This window comes from Nicotiana sylvestris, chromosome 10 (genome assembly GCF_000393655.2).
Source record: "Nicotiana sylvestris chromosome 10, ASM39365v2, whole genome shotgun sequence".
NCBI lineage: Eukaryota > Viridiplantae > Streptophyta > Magnoliopsida > Solanales > Solanaceae > Nicotiana > Nicotiana sylvestris.
In genome coordinates this window covers 46,820,118-46,831,804 of record NC_091066.1, presented here as the reverse complement: position 1 = coordinate 46,831,804, position 11,687 = coordinate 46,820,118, and positions in this window count along the sequence as shown.

Genomic DNA, 11,687 nt, shown 5'->3' with positions numbered 1-11,687 from the left:
ACGGCTGAGTTAAGAAAACAGTAGAATACAACATAACTGAGTACAAATATGAAGTCAAAACAGTGAGGAATAGTAGTAAAAATCCTCTAAGGGTTCAAAATAGTTGGCACGTGGTATGGCATTCAACCCAAAATATGGTAATAATTTCCAAAACACAACGATATCAAACAGATTTTAATCAAATACGCGACTTAACAGTCATACGTGACGGACCAAGTCACAATCCCTAATGGTGCATGACCCCATGCTCGTCATCTAGTGTGTGTGTGTTACCTCAACGTAACACAATGATGTGAAATCTGGTGTTTTATACCCTCAAGACAACATTTACAATCATTACTTACCAAAATCCGGTCCAAACTCTAGCCCACGATGACTTTGCCTCTCGATTCGGCCTCTGAATGCTCTAAATTTAAGCAAAAGTAGATTCATACTATCAAAATATGCTAAGGGAATAAAGCCCACTCAAAAATAACAATTTACATAAAAAATCCCGAAATTGGCCAAACCCGACCCCCGGGCCCACATCTTGGATTCCGATAAAAATTAAAAAATTAGAATTCTTACACTCTCACGAGTTCATACTTACTAAATACATCAAAATCCGACCACAAACGACCCCTCAAATCCTTAAATCAAAGTCTCCAATTTCAAGCCCTAATTCCCCAATTTTAGGCTTTAAATCCCATAAATTTTATGTCTAATCAGGTAGAAATCACAATAGAATCAAGTATTGCGTTCAATAATCTTACCTCCAAGTGTTTTCCTTCAATCCCTCTCAAAAAGCTTCAAAATCGCCCAACAATGGTGGAAATAGACCAAAAATCGCGAAGATGACTATTTAAACATTCTGCCCTGACAATAATTCCTTCTTCGCGAACGTGGTCAAAGCCTCGCGTTCGCAAAGCACAAATAATTCACAGCTCAAATTCCTCTTACGATAAAGCAAACACCACCTCGCGAACGCGATGCCTTACTCAGCTTAGCCTACACGAATGCGTCCCTCCAGTCGCGAACGCGATGCCTTAGGGCCTGATGCCCAAGTTTGCTTCACCTTTCTACGCGAACGCGAACTATGCCACGCGTTCCCAATGCACCTTCAGACTCAACCTTCGCGAATGCGGGAACAACATCGCTAATGCGATGGGTAACTAGCCTGCCTCACTCAACATCTCTTCACGAACGCGAGGACCCTCTTGCGAATGCGAAGAGCAAAACTCTACAATACATAACTGAAGATATCTGCAACTTTCATAACAAGAATTTGGTCCATTTAACAATCTGAAACTCACCCGAGGCCTTCGGGACCTTAACCAAACATGCCAACACATCCCATAACATCATTCAAACTTGTTCCAACCTTCAGAATGCTCAAAACAACAACAAAACATCAAATCATCATCGGATTCAAGCCTAAGAATTCCAAAAACTTCTGAATCCTGAATTCAATCACAAAGTCTATCAAACATCGTCTGAATAACATGAAATTTTGCACACACATCACAATTGACACAATAGACCTACTGCAACTTCCGGAATTCCATTCCGACCTATATATCAAAATTTCCACTAACAACCGAAAAATGCCAAAATTCCAATTTCGCCAATTCAAGCCTAAATCTACTCCTGACCTCCAAAATACATCCCGATCACGCTCCTAAGTCCCAAATCACCCCACGAAGCTATCTGAATCATAAAAACCAAATTTCGAGATCGTTTACTCACAAGTCAACTTTCGGTTGACTATTCCAACTAAAAGGCCAACTTAAGAGACTAAGTGTCTCATTTCCCTACAAAACCACTCTGAACCCAAACTAACTGACACGATGCGATGAAATACAACTGAACAATATATAAAGAAACAGAAATGGGGAAAACGGAGTGGTAACTCGTAAAACGACCGACCGGGTCGTTACAGGTTAAATGATAAATTACGATGAGAATGTAAACCCAATTTAAAGATAAGAGTATATATGCAAATATGTATCATGTATTCATTCGGCTGATGTAAAGCCGAAATGGAATAAATATTTTCCATGGTTATTGTACATCTTGATAATGGCCGACTATAAAACGATCAAGTGATGGAAAATCAAATCTCTATAATATTAGCTGTTAAATCTCTAACCACACTTTTGTTAGTTGTTAGCTACAACAATCTTTTCAATCACATAAATTATAACATAATGTCTAATGGCAGCCTAAACCCAGCTAGCTACTTGAAATTATATTTCTAATTTTCGTCTTCAGAACATTTATTTGAGAAACACTTTTGAGTGATTTACAGATTTAGTGTAACTTTTGAGATACGCGTCAACTCCATTAAAATTTCTAATGATTTCCTGTTTGCTTCTTTGATCTCAACTTGCGTGAATCTTTTAAATATGACATAAACTGGTAAGAAATTGGAGCAAACTAATAGGCTTACACTCCATTGAAACGCCTTACAAGCTAGTAGCTACTAACTAGTTTTATAATTTAACTAGAGAATTTCTCGCGCTTCGCTGTCACGACCCAATCCCCGAATCCGGTCATGATGGCGCCTCTCACAGAGACAAGGCCAGCCAGACCAAAACGGAACACCTCTTTTAAACAGTTAACCATCATAAACAGTAGTAGCATATAATATAATGTTCATAAATTGCGGAATTTAACGATAATAACAGCAGGAACCATCCCGACACAGCCCAAACCGGGGTGTCACAAGTCATGAGCTACTACAGAATCTGCTATAGGTCTACAAAGTACGGAATCCGATACAACAGTCTGAAGAAAACATAAATGATAGAGGATAAGAGAGACAAGGGGCTGCGGACGTCAACAGCTACCTCGTAACTCCAAATCACTGCCTAGCCTGGAAGGAATCAGCGCTCAGGTGAGGACTCTGCTATACCTGAATCTGCACACACGATACAGTGAGTAATGTGAGTACTCCGACTCAGTGAGTAATAATTACAACTAATGGCTGAAAGTATGAAAACACGTAAAGGCACAAAGCAATTCCATATCAAGCAGTAAAATCACTTAAAGCAGTAAATCAGTGAAGAAATCAAATGATATTTCTTTTTAAAACAAGTAAAACAGGTAATTTAACAGGTAATTAACAAGTAGACATCCTCCCCTCGGGTACAGTATCAATCACTCAGCATAGTATTAGCCCATCGGGCTCACTCTCAGTATAGTATCAGCCCCTCGGGCTACCTCACAATCACTCAGCATAATGGTCAGCCATTGTTACCTGACCAAATTGCATCATACAGTGTCATTGTTACCACTGTTTCAAATCACATGGGTACCCGCGCTCACTGTAGGTGTGCAAACACCGGAGGGGACCCTTACGGCCCAAGCGCTATATCAAGCCACCTCGTGGCATCATCACTCAGCATATCCTCACATCACTCAAGCCACCGCATGGCATAAATAGTATCTCTGGCCCTCAGCCTCATATCACTCAGCATATCCTCACATATGGCCCTCGGCCTCACTCAGTCCAAAAATCATCAAAAGCCTCTTGGGCATTAGTAAAACAGTAGTTCTCAGCCCAAAACATGATGTAGAAATATCATTTAAGTTTCAAATCAGAGTAAAAGTGGCTGAGTTTGTAAAACAGTAGATATCAACATGACTGAGTTCAAATAATAAGTCAAGCAGTAAGGAAACAGTGATAAAAATTCCTGAAGGGTTCAAATAGTTGGCACGAAGCCCAAATATAGCAATCAGCCCAAATCATGATGATAACAAATGAATTTCAGTCAAATATTCAGTAAAGTCATCAATCGGTATGGACCAAGTCACAATCCCCAGTAGTGAAAGACCCCACGCTCATCATCCAGCGTGTATCTTGCCTCAATATAGCACTACGATGTGCAATCCGGGGTTTCAAACCCTCAGGACATCATTTACAACCATTACTCACCTCGAACTAACTAATTCTCTAGCTCGCGACGCCTTTGCCCCTTGAATTGGCCTCCACGCGCGTCGAATCTATCCAAAATCAGCATGAATACGTCACAATATGCTATGGGAACAGAGTCCAAGCGAAAACATTCGAAAAATATCAAAAATCTCGAAATTAGCAAAACCCGAGCCCCGGGCCCACGTCTCGGAATCGGGTAAAATTTACATTTTCAGAATCCTCATACCCTCACGAGTCTAACCATACCAAAATTATCCAATTCCGATACCATTTGGTCCTTCAAATCATCATTTTACATTTTTGAAAGGTTTCACAATTTTCTTCCCAAATTCTATCTCAAATCACAAATTAAATGATGAATTCAGTGATAGATTCATGTATTCTAGCCAAATCTGAGTTAAAATCACTTACCCCAATGAATTTCTTGAAAAACCTTCAAAGAATTGCAAAGATCTGAGCTCTCTAGGTCAAAATATCAAATAAAACTCAAAACCTCGTATTTATATAGAGTACCCTTCAAGTCTTCTCACCGCGGTCGCGCCCGTTTTGTGCGGTCCGCGCGAATTCAGAGACTGTGAAACTACAAGTCAACTCATGAGGCCGCGTCCCACTTCATGAGGCCCGCGTCTCACTCATGCGGCCGCACCCTATGGTCACGCGGTCCGCGTCAGTGAAGTTCAGAGAAGCTGCCAAACCCATTCATGCGGCCGCACAACAACTTTGTGCGGTCCGCGCCACTCTTCATGCGGCCGCATTCCGTCTTTGTGCGGTCTGCATCACCGCACAGTCCGCGCGAAGCCTACCGCGGCCGCCCCCCTGCAGTCCTCTTGGACCTGCTACAGCTGCTGCATTTTCCTGTTATATTTTTTCAACTCCAAACTAACCGTTAGCCATCCGAAATCACCCCGAGGCCCCCGGGACCTCAACCAAAAGCACCAACGCATCCTAAAACATCCTCCAAACTCGTTCCAATCCTCAAAACACCTCAGACAACATCAAACCCATCAAATTTCATCGAATTCAAGCCTAAGAACTCCAAGAACTCTTGAATTATGCTTTCGATCAAAAAGTCTATCAAATTTCGTCCGGATGACCTGAAATTTTGCACACACAACCCAAATGACACAACGAAGCTACTGCAACCCTCGGAATTCCATTCCGACCCCTATATCAAAATCTCGCCTATCAACCGGAATTTGCCAAAATATCAATTTCGCCAATTCAAGCCTAAATCTTCTCTACAACTCCAAAACTCATTCTGATCGCGCTCCTAAGTCACAATTCACCTCCCGAAGCTAACCGAACCATCAGAACTCACTTCCGAGCCTTCTAACACATAAGTCAACATCCGGTTGACTTTTCCAACTTAAGCCTTCTTAAACGAGACTAAGTGTCTCATTTCTTACCAAATCCTCTCCGAACTCGAACTAATAAACTCAATCACATAAAACACGGATAACGAAGCGTAAAGAAGCTGAAAAGGGGAAAATAGAGCGGTAACTCATGAAACGACTGGCCAGGTCGTCACATTCGCGCGGTTTAATAAAATTCTATTGGATATAATAATCTTATTTATAAATTCAATCCGACTAGAATAATAATTTTTATTTATTAATAAACATAAATAAAATATTTGTATATATTGCTCAAGCCACAAATATGTACTAATTCTTATTATAATTTGAGCTTAGTGAATTGCATTTTTTATTGGCAGAATTTTTTTTGTAAAAGAGAAAAAAGAAGCTCAAGGAAATTTGTACTTTTGCGTGGTGATGTGCTTTTAGTACATAATTCTTAGTTTAATACATAATACACGAATGTATGAGATATTTGTCTTCGTCCTTTCTCTAGTAGTAGTATTTCATTTTCTAAAATTTTAAATTAAAAGAACATGAAATGAATAGTAAGAATACTACAACAACAATCATCACTATTGAGTTACATTCCAGTCATGTAACTTTTTGCCTATTATTTTTCCTCTAGTTTTTTTCTTTTATTGTTTTATCTTCTTCTTCTTTTTTTCAATTCCTTGATCTCTTTAGTTACTTTCGTCCCTTTTTCTACTTATTCCTACCTTACTTCCTTTATAAATTTCTTTCTTGCGTTTAAGTAATATGAATCGTCAACCTAAAAATATTTATACTATCAGATGACCTTTATGTATTATAACATACAATTGCTCTATAAAAAATTACTAAAGAGGATAAAATATTCTTACATCATCTGATCTATTTTTCATAGTCACATTGTATACACCTCTAAATATAAATGTTGGCCAATAAGGGATGTCACACACCCTTTAATTGGGTAAAATGGGAGGAAACATAAAAAAATGACATAGTAACATCTATTTGGTTTTAGAGTAGTGTAAACAACAATAATAATAATAATAGAGATTAGAAAAATGCTTGTGTCACCACTATCACCATTGCAATACGCATGATCCATAGACAACCACTCAAAAAAGAAAGCAAGAAACATTACTTTGAAGTAAAAGTTGTATACAATATAAAGTAAAATATTGGATCAACTCCATCAAACAAAAGCTTGCCAAAGTTGCCCACCTACTCTTGAAATTTGATAGAGATATTTATGACATTATTATCACCGCCATAGTATACGTGTGCTTACATGAATATTTGTTGAAACTATTTGGTATTTCAACTACATATATAGAACAAAAAAATAATTTAGAAACTTACTGCAATGTAGTTAGGATGTAGTTATGATGAAATCAATGACCACTATATATAGAGAGAGAAAGAGAAATTGATTGGAAATTGGTTGTATGTCAAGTAAGGAATTGAAAGGCCAAACACTAAAATAATAAATTAGATACTATTTAATATTCATAATTGTATAGTAATTACTTTTAACGGTTGAAGAAGTGAAACAACTCTGTTTTTAATTTGGAATGCTTGCTATTAATTACATATAATTATATTTCTCTTTCCTTATTTAAGACTCATAATGATATATAGGGGAAGAATTCTAATATTTGAGTAATTGCATTTAAATAAGGGGGAAAACCAAAAAATCAGGAAAAAGGATAAATAGAGATATTGGCATTTGAGGCATGCCACATCAACTTTCTCATTCCCAGAATTATTTATATATATAAATTAGAAAGAAAATGTATAGTTAGAATTAAATGCAATGTATACCTTATATATATATATATATATATATATATATATATATGAATACAAGGAAAGATCTACTTCTCAGATCATAGTTTTATTCAGGGCAGATTTAGGGTATACTTCATGGGTTCAATTGAACCCATAGATTTCGACACAGAATAAAAATTTATTTGTAAAAATTTATTAATATTACAAAAAATAGTATATATGAACCCATAACTTAAAAAATATAATAGGTTCAATACTAAAAAATTTAAAAGTTGACCCCATAGGGTTAAATAGGTTCACTAACTCATATGTTTTGTATATTTTGACTAACTCACTTACTAGTTTGTTATAGTTTGAAAAAGTCTCCTGATATTTTGGAGCATATCTAGGAGTAGTTATTAGTTCCTATTATGTGGGAGCTATTTTTGCAGATAGTTACCTACATTTAGCTTTAGTTGGTTGTACTCTACGTATTTAAAAGCCTACTGTCATATTCAACAAAATCATCCTTTTAGCTCTTTCTCATTTAAATCTGATATGGTATCAGAGCTTATTGAAGTCCTAATACCTCTGCCACTACTAATGTGGTACAATTTAATCATGTTGCTCAGTTACCTATTAAACAACAAGGAAATCTCAATTTCCCAACATGAAAAGCACAACTTGTGATATTACTTAATGGTCATCAACTCATAGGACATCTTGATAGCACCATAATCGCTCCATCGCGTACTATTATTGCCACACACCAACTCCTAACATATCGTGATGGCATCTACCGATGGTACTAGGCAAGCCGACATTTCCAAAACACTTCCAACATTTAACATAAAATAATTCAAGAAATTTTAAATAAGCAAAGTTTTCATAAATAGGGGTAAAATCCAAAATACGAGTGCGGAAAATAGCTCCCAATATTGGGGTGTCACTGAGCCCATGAGCATCTATACATCACCAGCCTAGAAATAAAATGTATATAAAAAAGTCTGGATCTAAACACAATGAAAGAAATGATAAGGAGGGAGACACAGGGGCTGCGAACACCAGACAGCTATCTCGGAATTTCCAACGGTCAGCTATGCGAAATATCAACACCTCTGCGTCCAGAAACTCCTAGATCTGCACACGAAGTGTTGGGTGTAGCGTGAGTACAACCAACTCAATAAGTAACAACAATAAATAAGTAACTGAAAGATAGTGACGAGCTACACAATTATAATTTATTTTCACTAGTCTCAACGATAAAAGTAGACATACTTTCAAATTCGGCAAATTAAGTCAAATCAGTTTATACATGCCAAGTTCAATTAAAACTGGATAAAAATATCTCTCAGAAGTTTTCAAAACAGACATATGGCAACTATGAGCAACAACAATGAAATCATATACAGCCTTACAGGACAACAATCACTCAGACTTCCCATTCACTCCAACCTCAAAATCACTCATTCCTCATAGTCACTCATTCCCTACAGTCACTCAGTACTTGACACTCGCACTTAGTAGGTACCTGCATTTACTGGGGGTTTGTATAGACTTCGAAGGGGCTCCTTCAGCCCAAGCGTTATATCAAGCCAGTCATGGCATATTCAATGAAACATGTTGCAGCGTGCAACCTGATCCCATAAATATCCTCACAACCAGGCCCTCGGCCTTACTCAGTCATCAATCTCTCAAATCTCTCGGGCTCTCAGATATCATAAAAATCATACCAACCGCAATGATATGATGTATCAACAAGAATAATAGAGACTGAAATATGATATGCGAGTAAAAACCGAGACTACGTACAAATAGCATTTACCAAGTAATTTCAACATGTAACACGGCCTCTGTGGGTCCAAACAGTACCAACACATAGCCTAAACACGGTTACTAACATGATTTACAGTCAAATATCTATAATACATGGAAAGCATATAGCTAACAACAAGTTTATTCAATTTTGTAGTTTCACAGTATGGACCATGTGACAATTCTCACGGTGCATGCTCACACACCCGTCACCTTAAAAATAATCACATAACACAAAATATGGGGTTTTATATCCTCAGAACTGGATTTAAAACTCTTATTTACCTTAATCCGAGCAAAACTCTACTCCAATATGCATTTGCCTCGCGAATCAGCCTCCAAACATCCCGAATCTAGCCACAAGCAGTATGATATAATCAATATGGACTAAAGGAACCAATTCTACAAGAAATTACAAAATTATAGCTCAAAAATCTGATATCGGCTCAAACCCAGCCTCGTGGCCCACATCTTAAAATCTGACCAAGGTCACAAATTCGAAAGCCCATTCACTCACGAGTCTAGTCATACCAAATTCATCAAAATGCAACACAAATTGGACATTCAAATTCCCAAAATCAACTTTCTAAATGCCTAGCCTAAACCCCCAAATTTTACCTCAAAAATACACCATCTATGTGGAAATTCAGTGGGGAAACATAATTATTGAAGAAAAAATGAGCACAATGAGCTTACCATAAGTATCCCCTTGAAAATCCTCTCAAAAACCTCCAAAATCCGAGCTCAAAATAATAAAAATGGCGAAAAATCTTGGAACCCTCGTATTTATATGTTCTGCCCAGGCTTTCCTCACTTGCGGCAAAAATCCGCTTCTGCGGTCCCGCTTCTGTGGTGAAAATTTCGCTTTTGTGGAATTCACTTAACCCTCAGCTGCCTCCGCTTCTGCGGCTCCTAGCCTGCATCTGCGCTATAGCAGGTGCGGGAAAATTATCACACATGTGGCCTCTACTGACATCCCTCACTTCCACACCTGCGGCATCGCACCTGCGGCCAAAACCCATGCAAGTGCGATCACACCAGCTGAGTCCAAACTTTAGCAGTCCGTCAAATCAAACTTCAAGTCCGTTAACCACTCGAAATTAACCCGAGGCCCCCCGGACCTCAACCAAACATACCAACAAGTCCTAAAAAATGTTACGAACTTAGTCGAATGCTTAAATCACCTCAAACAACATCAAAAAATATGAATTGCACACGGATTCGAGCATAATGAACTTTGAAATTTCAAAATTCTACAAACGACGTCGAAATCCATCAAATCACGTCTAATTGACCCCAAATTTTGCACACAAGTCACAAATAACACCACGAACCTACTCCAACTTCCAGAAATCCAATTCGACCCTGATATCAAAAAGACGACTCCCAGTCAGACTTTCCGAAATTCTAACGTTTGCCATTTCAAGCCTAATTCCACTATGGACCTCCAAATCAGAATCTGGACACGCTCCTATGTCCAAATCACCTAACTGAGCTAACGGAATAATCAAAATGCAAATCCAAGGTTGTTTACACATAAGTCAATATCCGATCACCTTTTTCAACTTAAGCTTCCAATTAAGAGACTAAGTGTCTCAAATCACTTTGAAATCTCTCTAGACTTGTACCAACTAACTTGGTAAGTCATATAAGAGTTGTAGAGCACAAAAAGGGCAGAAAATAGGGGAATAGGGATACAACTCTCGAAACGATTGGCCGGGTCATTACATCCTCCCCCTCTTAAACAAACTTTCATCCTCGAACAAGTCTAGAAACATACGTGGAGTCACAAATAAGTGCGGATATATGCTCTGCATCTCTCACTCGATCTCCCAAGTAGTCTCCTCCAAGGGCTGACCTCTCCACTGCACCTTCACTGAAGCTATATCCTTTGACCTCAACTTTCGAACCTGCTGATCAAAATGGCCATCGGCTCTACATCATAAGTCAAATCACCATCCAACTGAATCGTACTGAAATCCGAAACATCAGATGGATTGCGACATACTTCCAAAGCATAGAAACATGAAATACTAGATGCATACTATACAAACTAGGTGGCAAGGCAAGCTTGTAAGACACCTCCCCAATCTCTGAAGTACCTCAAAAGGCCAATGAACCGAGGGCTCAACATGCCCTTTTCCCCGAGCCTCATAACACCCTTCATGGGTGAAACCTTCAGCAGAACCTTCTCCCCAACCATGTAAGAAACATCACGGACCTTCCTATCGGCATAACTCTTATGTCTAGGCTGCGCCATGCGAAGTAGCCCCTGAATCAGTTTAACCTTGTCCAAAGCATCATGAACCAAGTCAGTACCCAATAGCCTTGCCTCACCCGGATCAAACCAACCCACCGAAGATTTACACCGCATCCCATATAAAGCCTTATACGGAGCCATATGAATGCTCGACTGATAGCTATTGTTGTAAGAAAACTCCGCGAGCGGTAGAAACTGGTCCCATGAACTCCCAAAATCAATGACACGAGCCCGTAGCGTGTCCTCCAATATCTGAAAAGTGCACTCGGACTGTTCGTCCGTATGAGGGTGAAATATTGTACTTAACTCAACCTGAGTGCTCAAATCTCTTTTCACGACTCTTCAAAACTACAATGTAAACTGCGTGCCTCTATCCGAAATGATAAAAACTGGCATATTGAAGGCGAACAATCTCTCGGATGCAAATATCAGCCAACCGATCTGAAGAATAAGTAGTACCCAATGGAATGAAGTACGCGGACTAGGTCAGTTGATCCACAATCACCCAAATAACGTCGAACTTCCTCGAAGTCAGTGGAAGCCCAACTACGAAATCCATAGTGATCCACTCCCACTTCCACTCTGA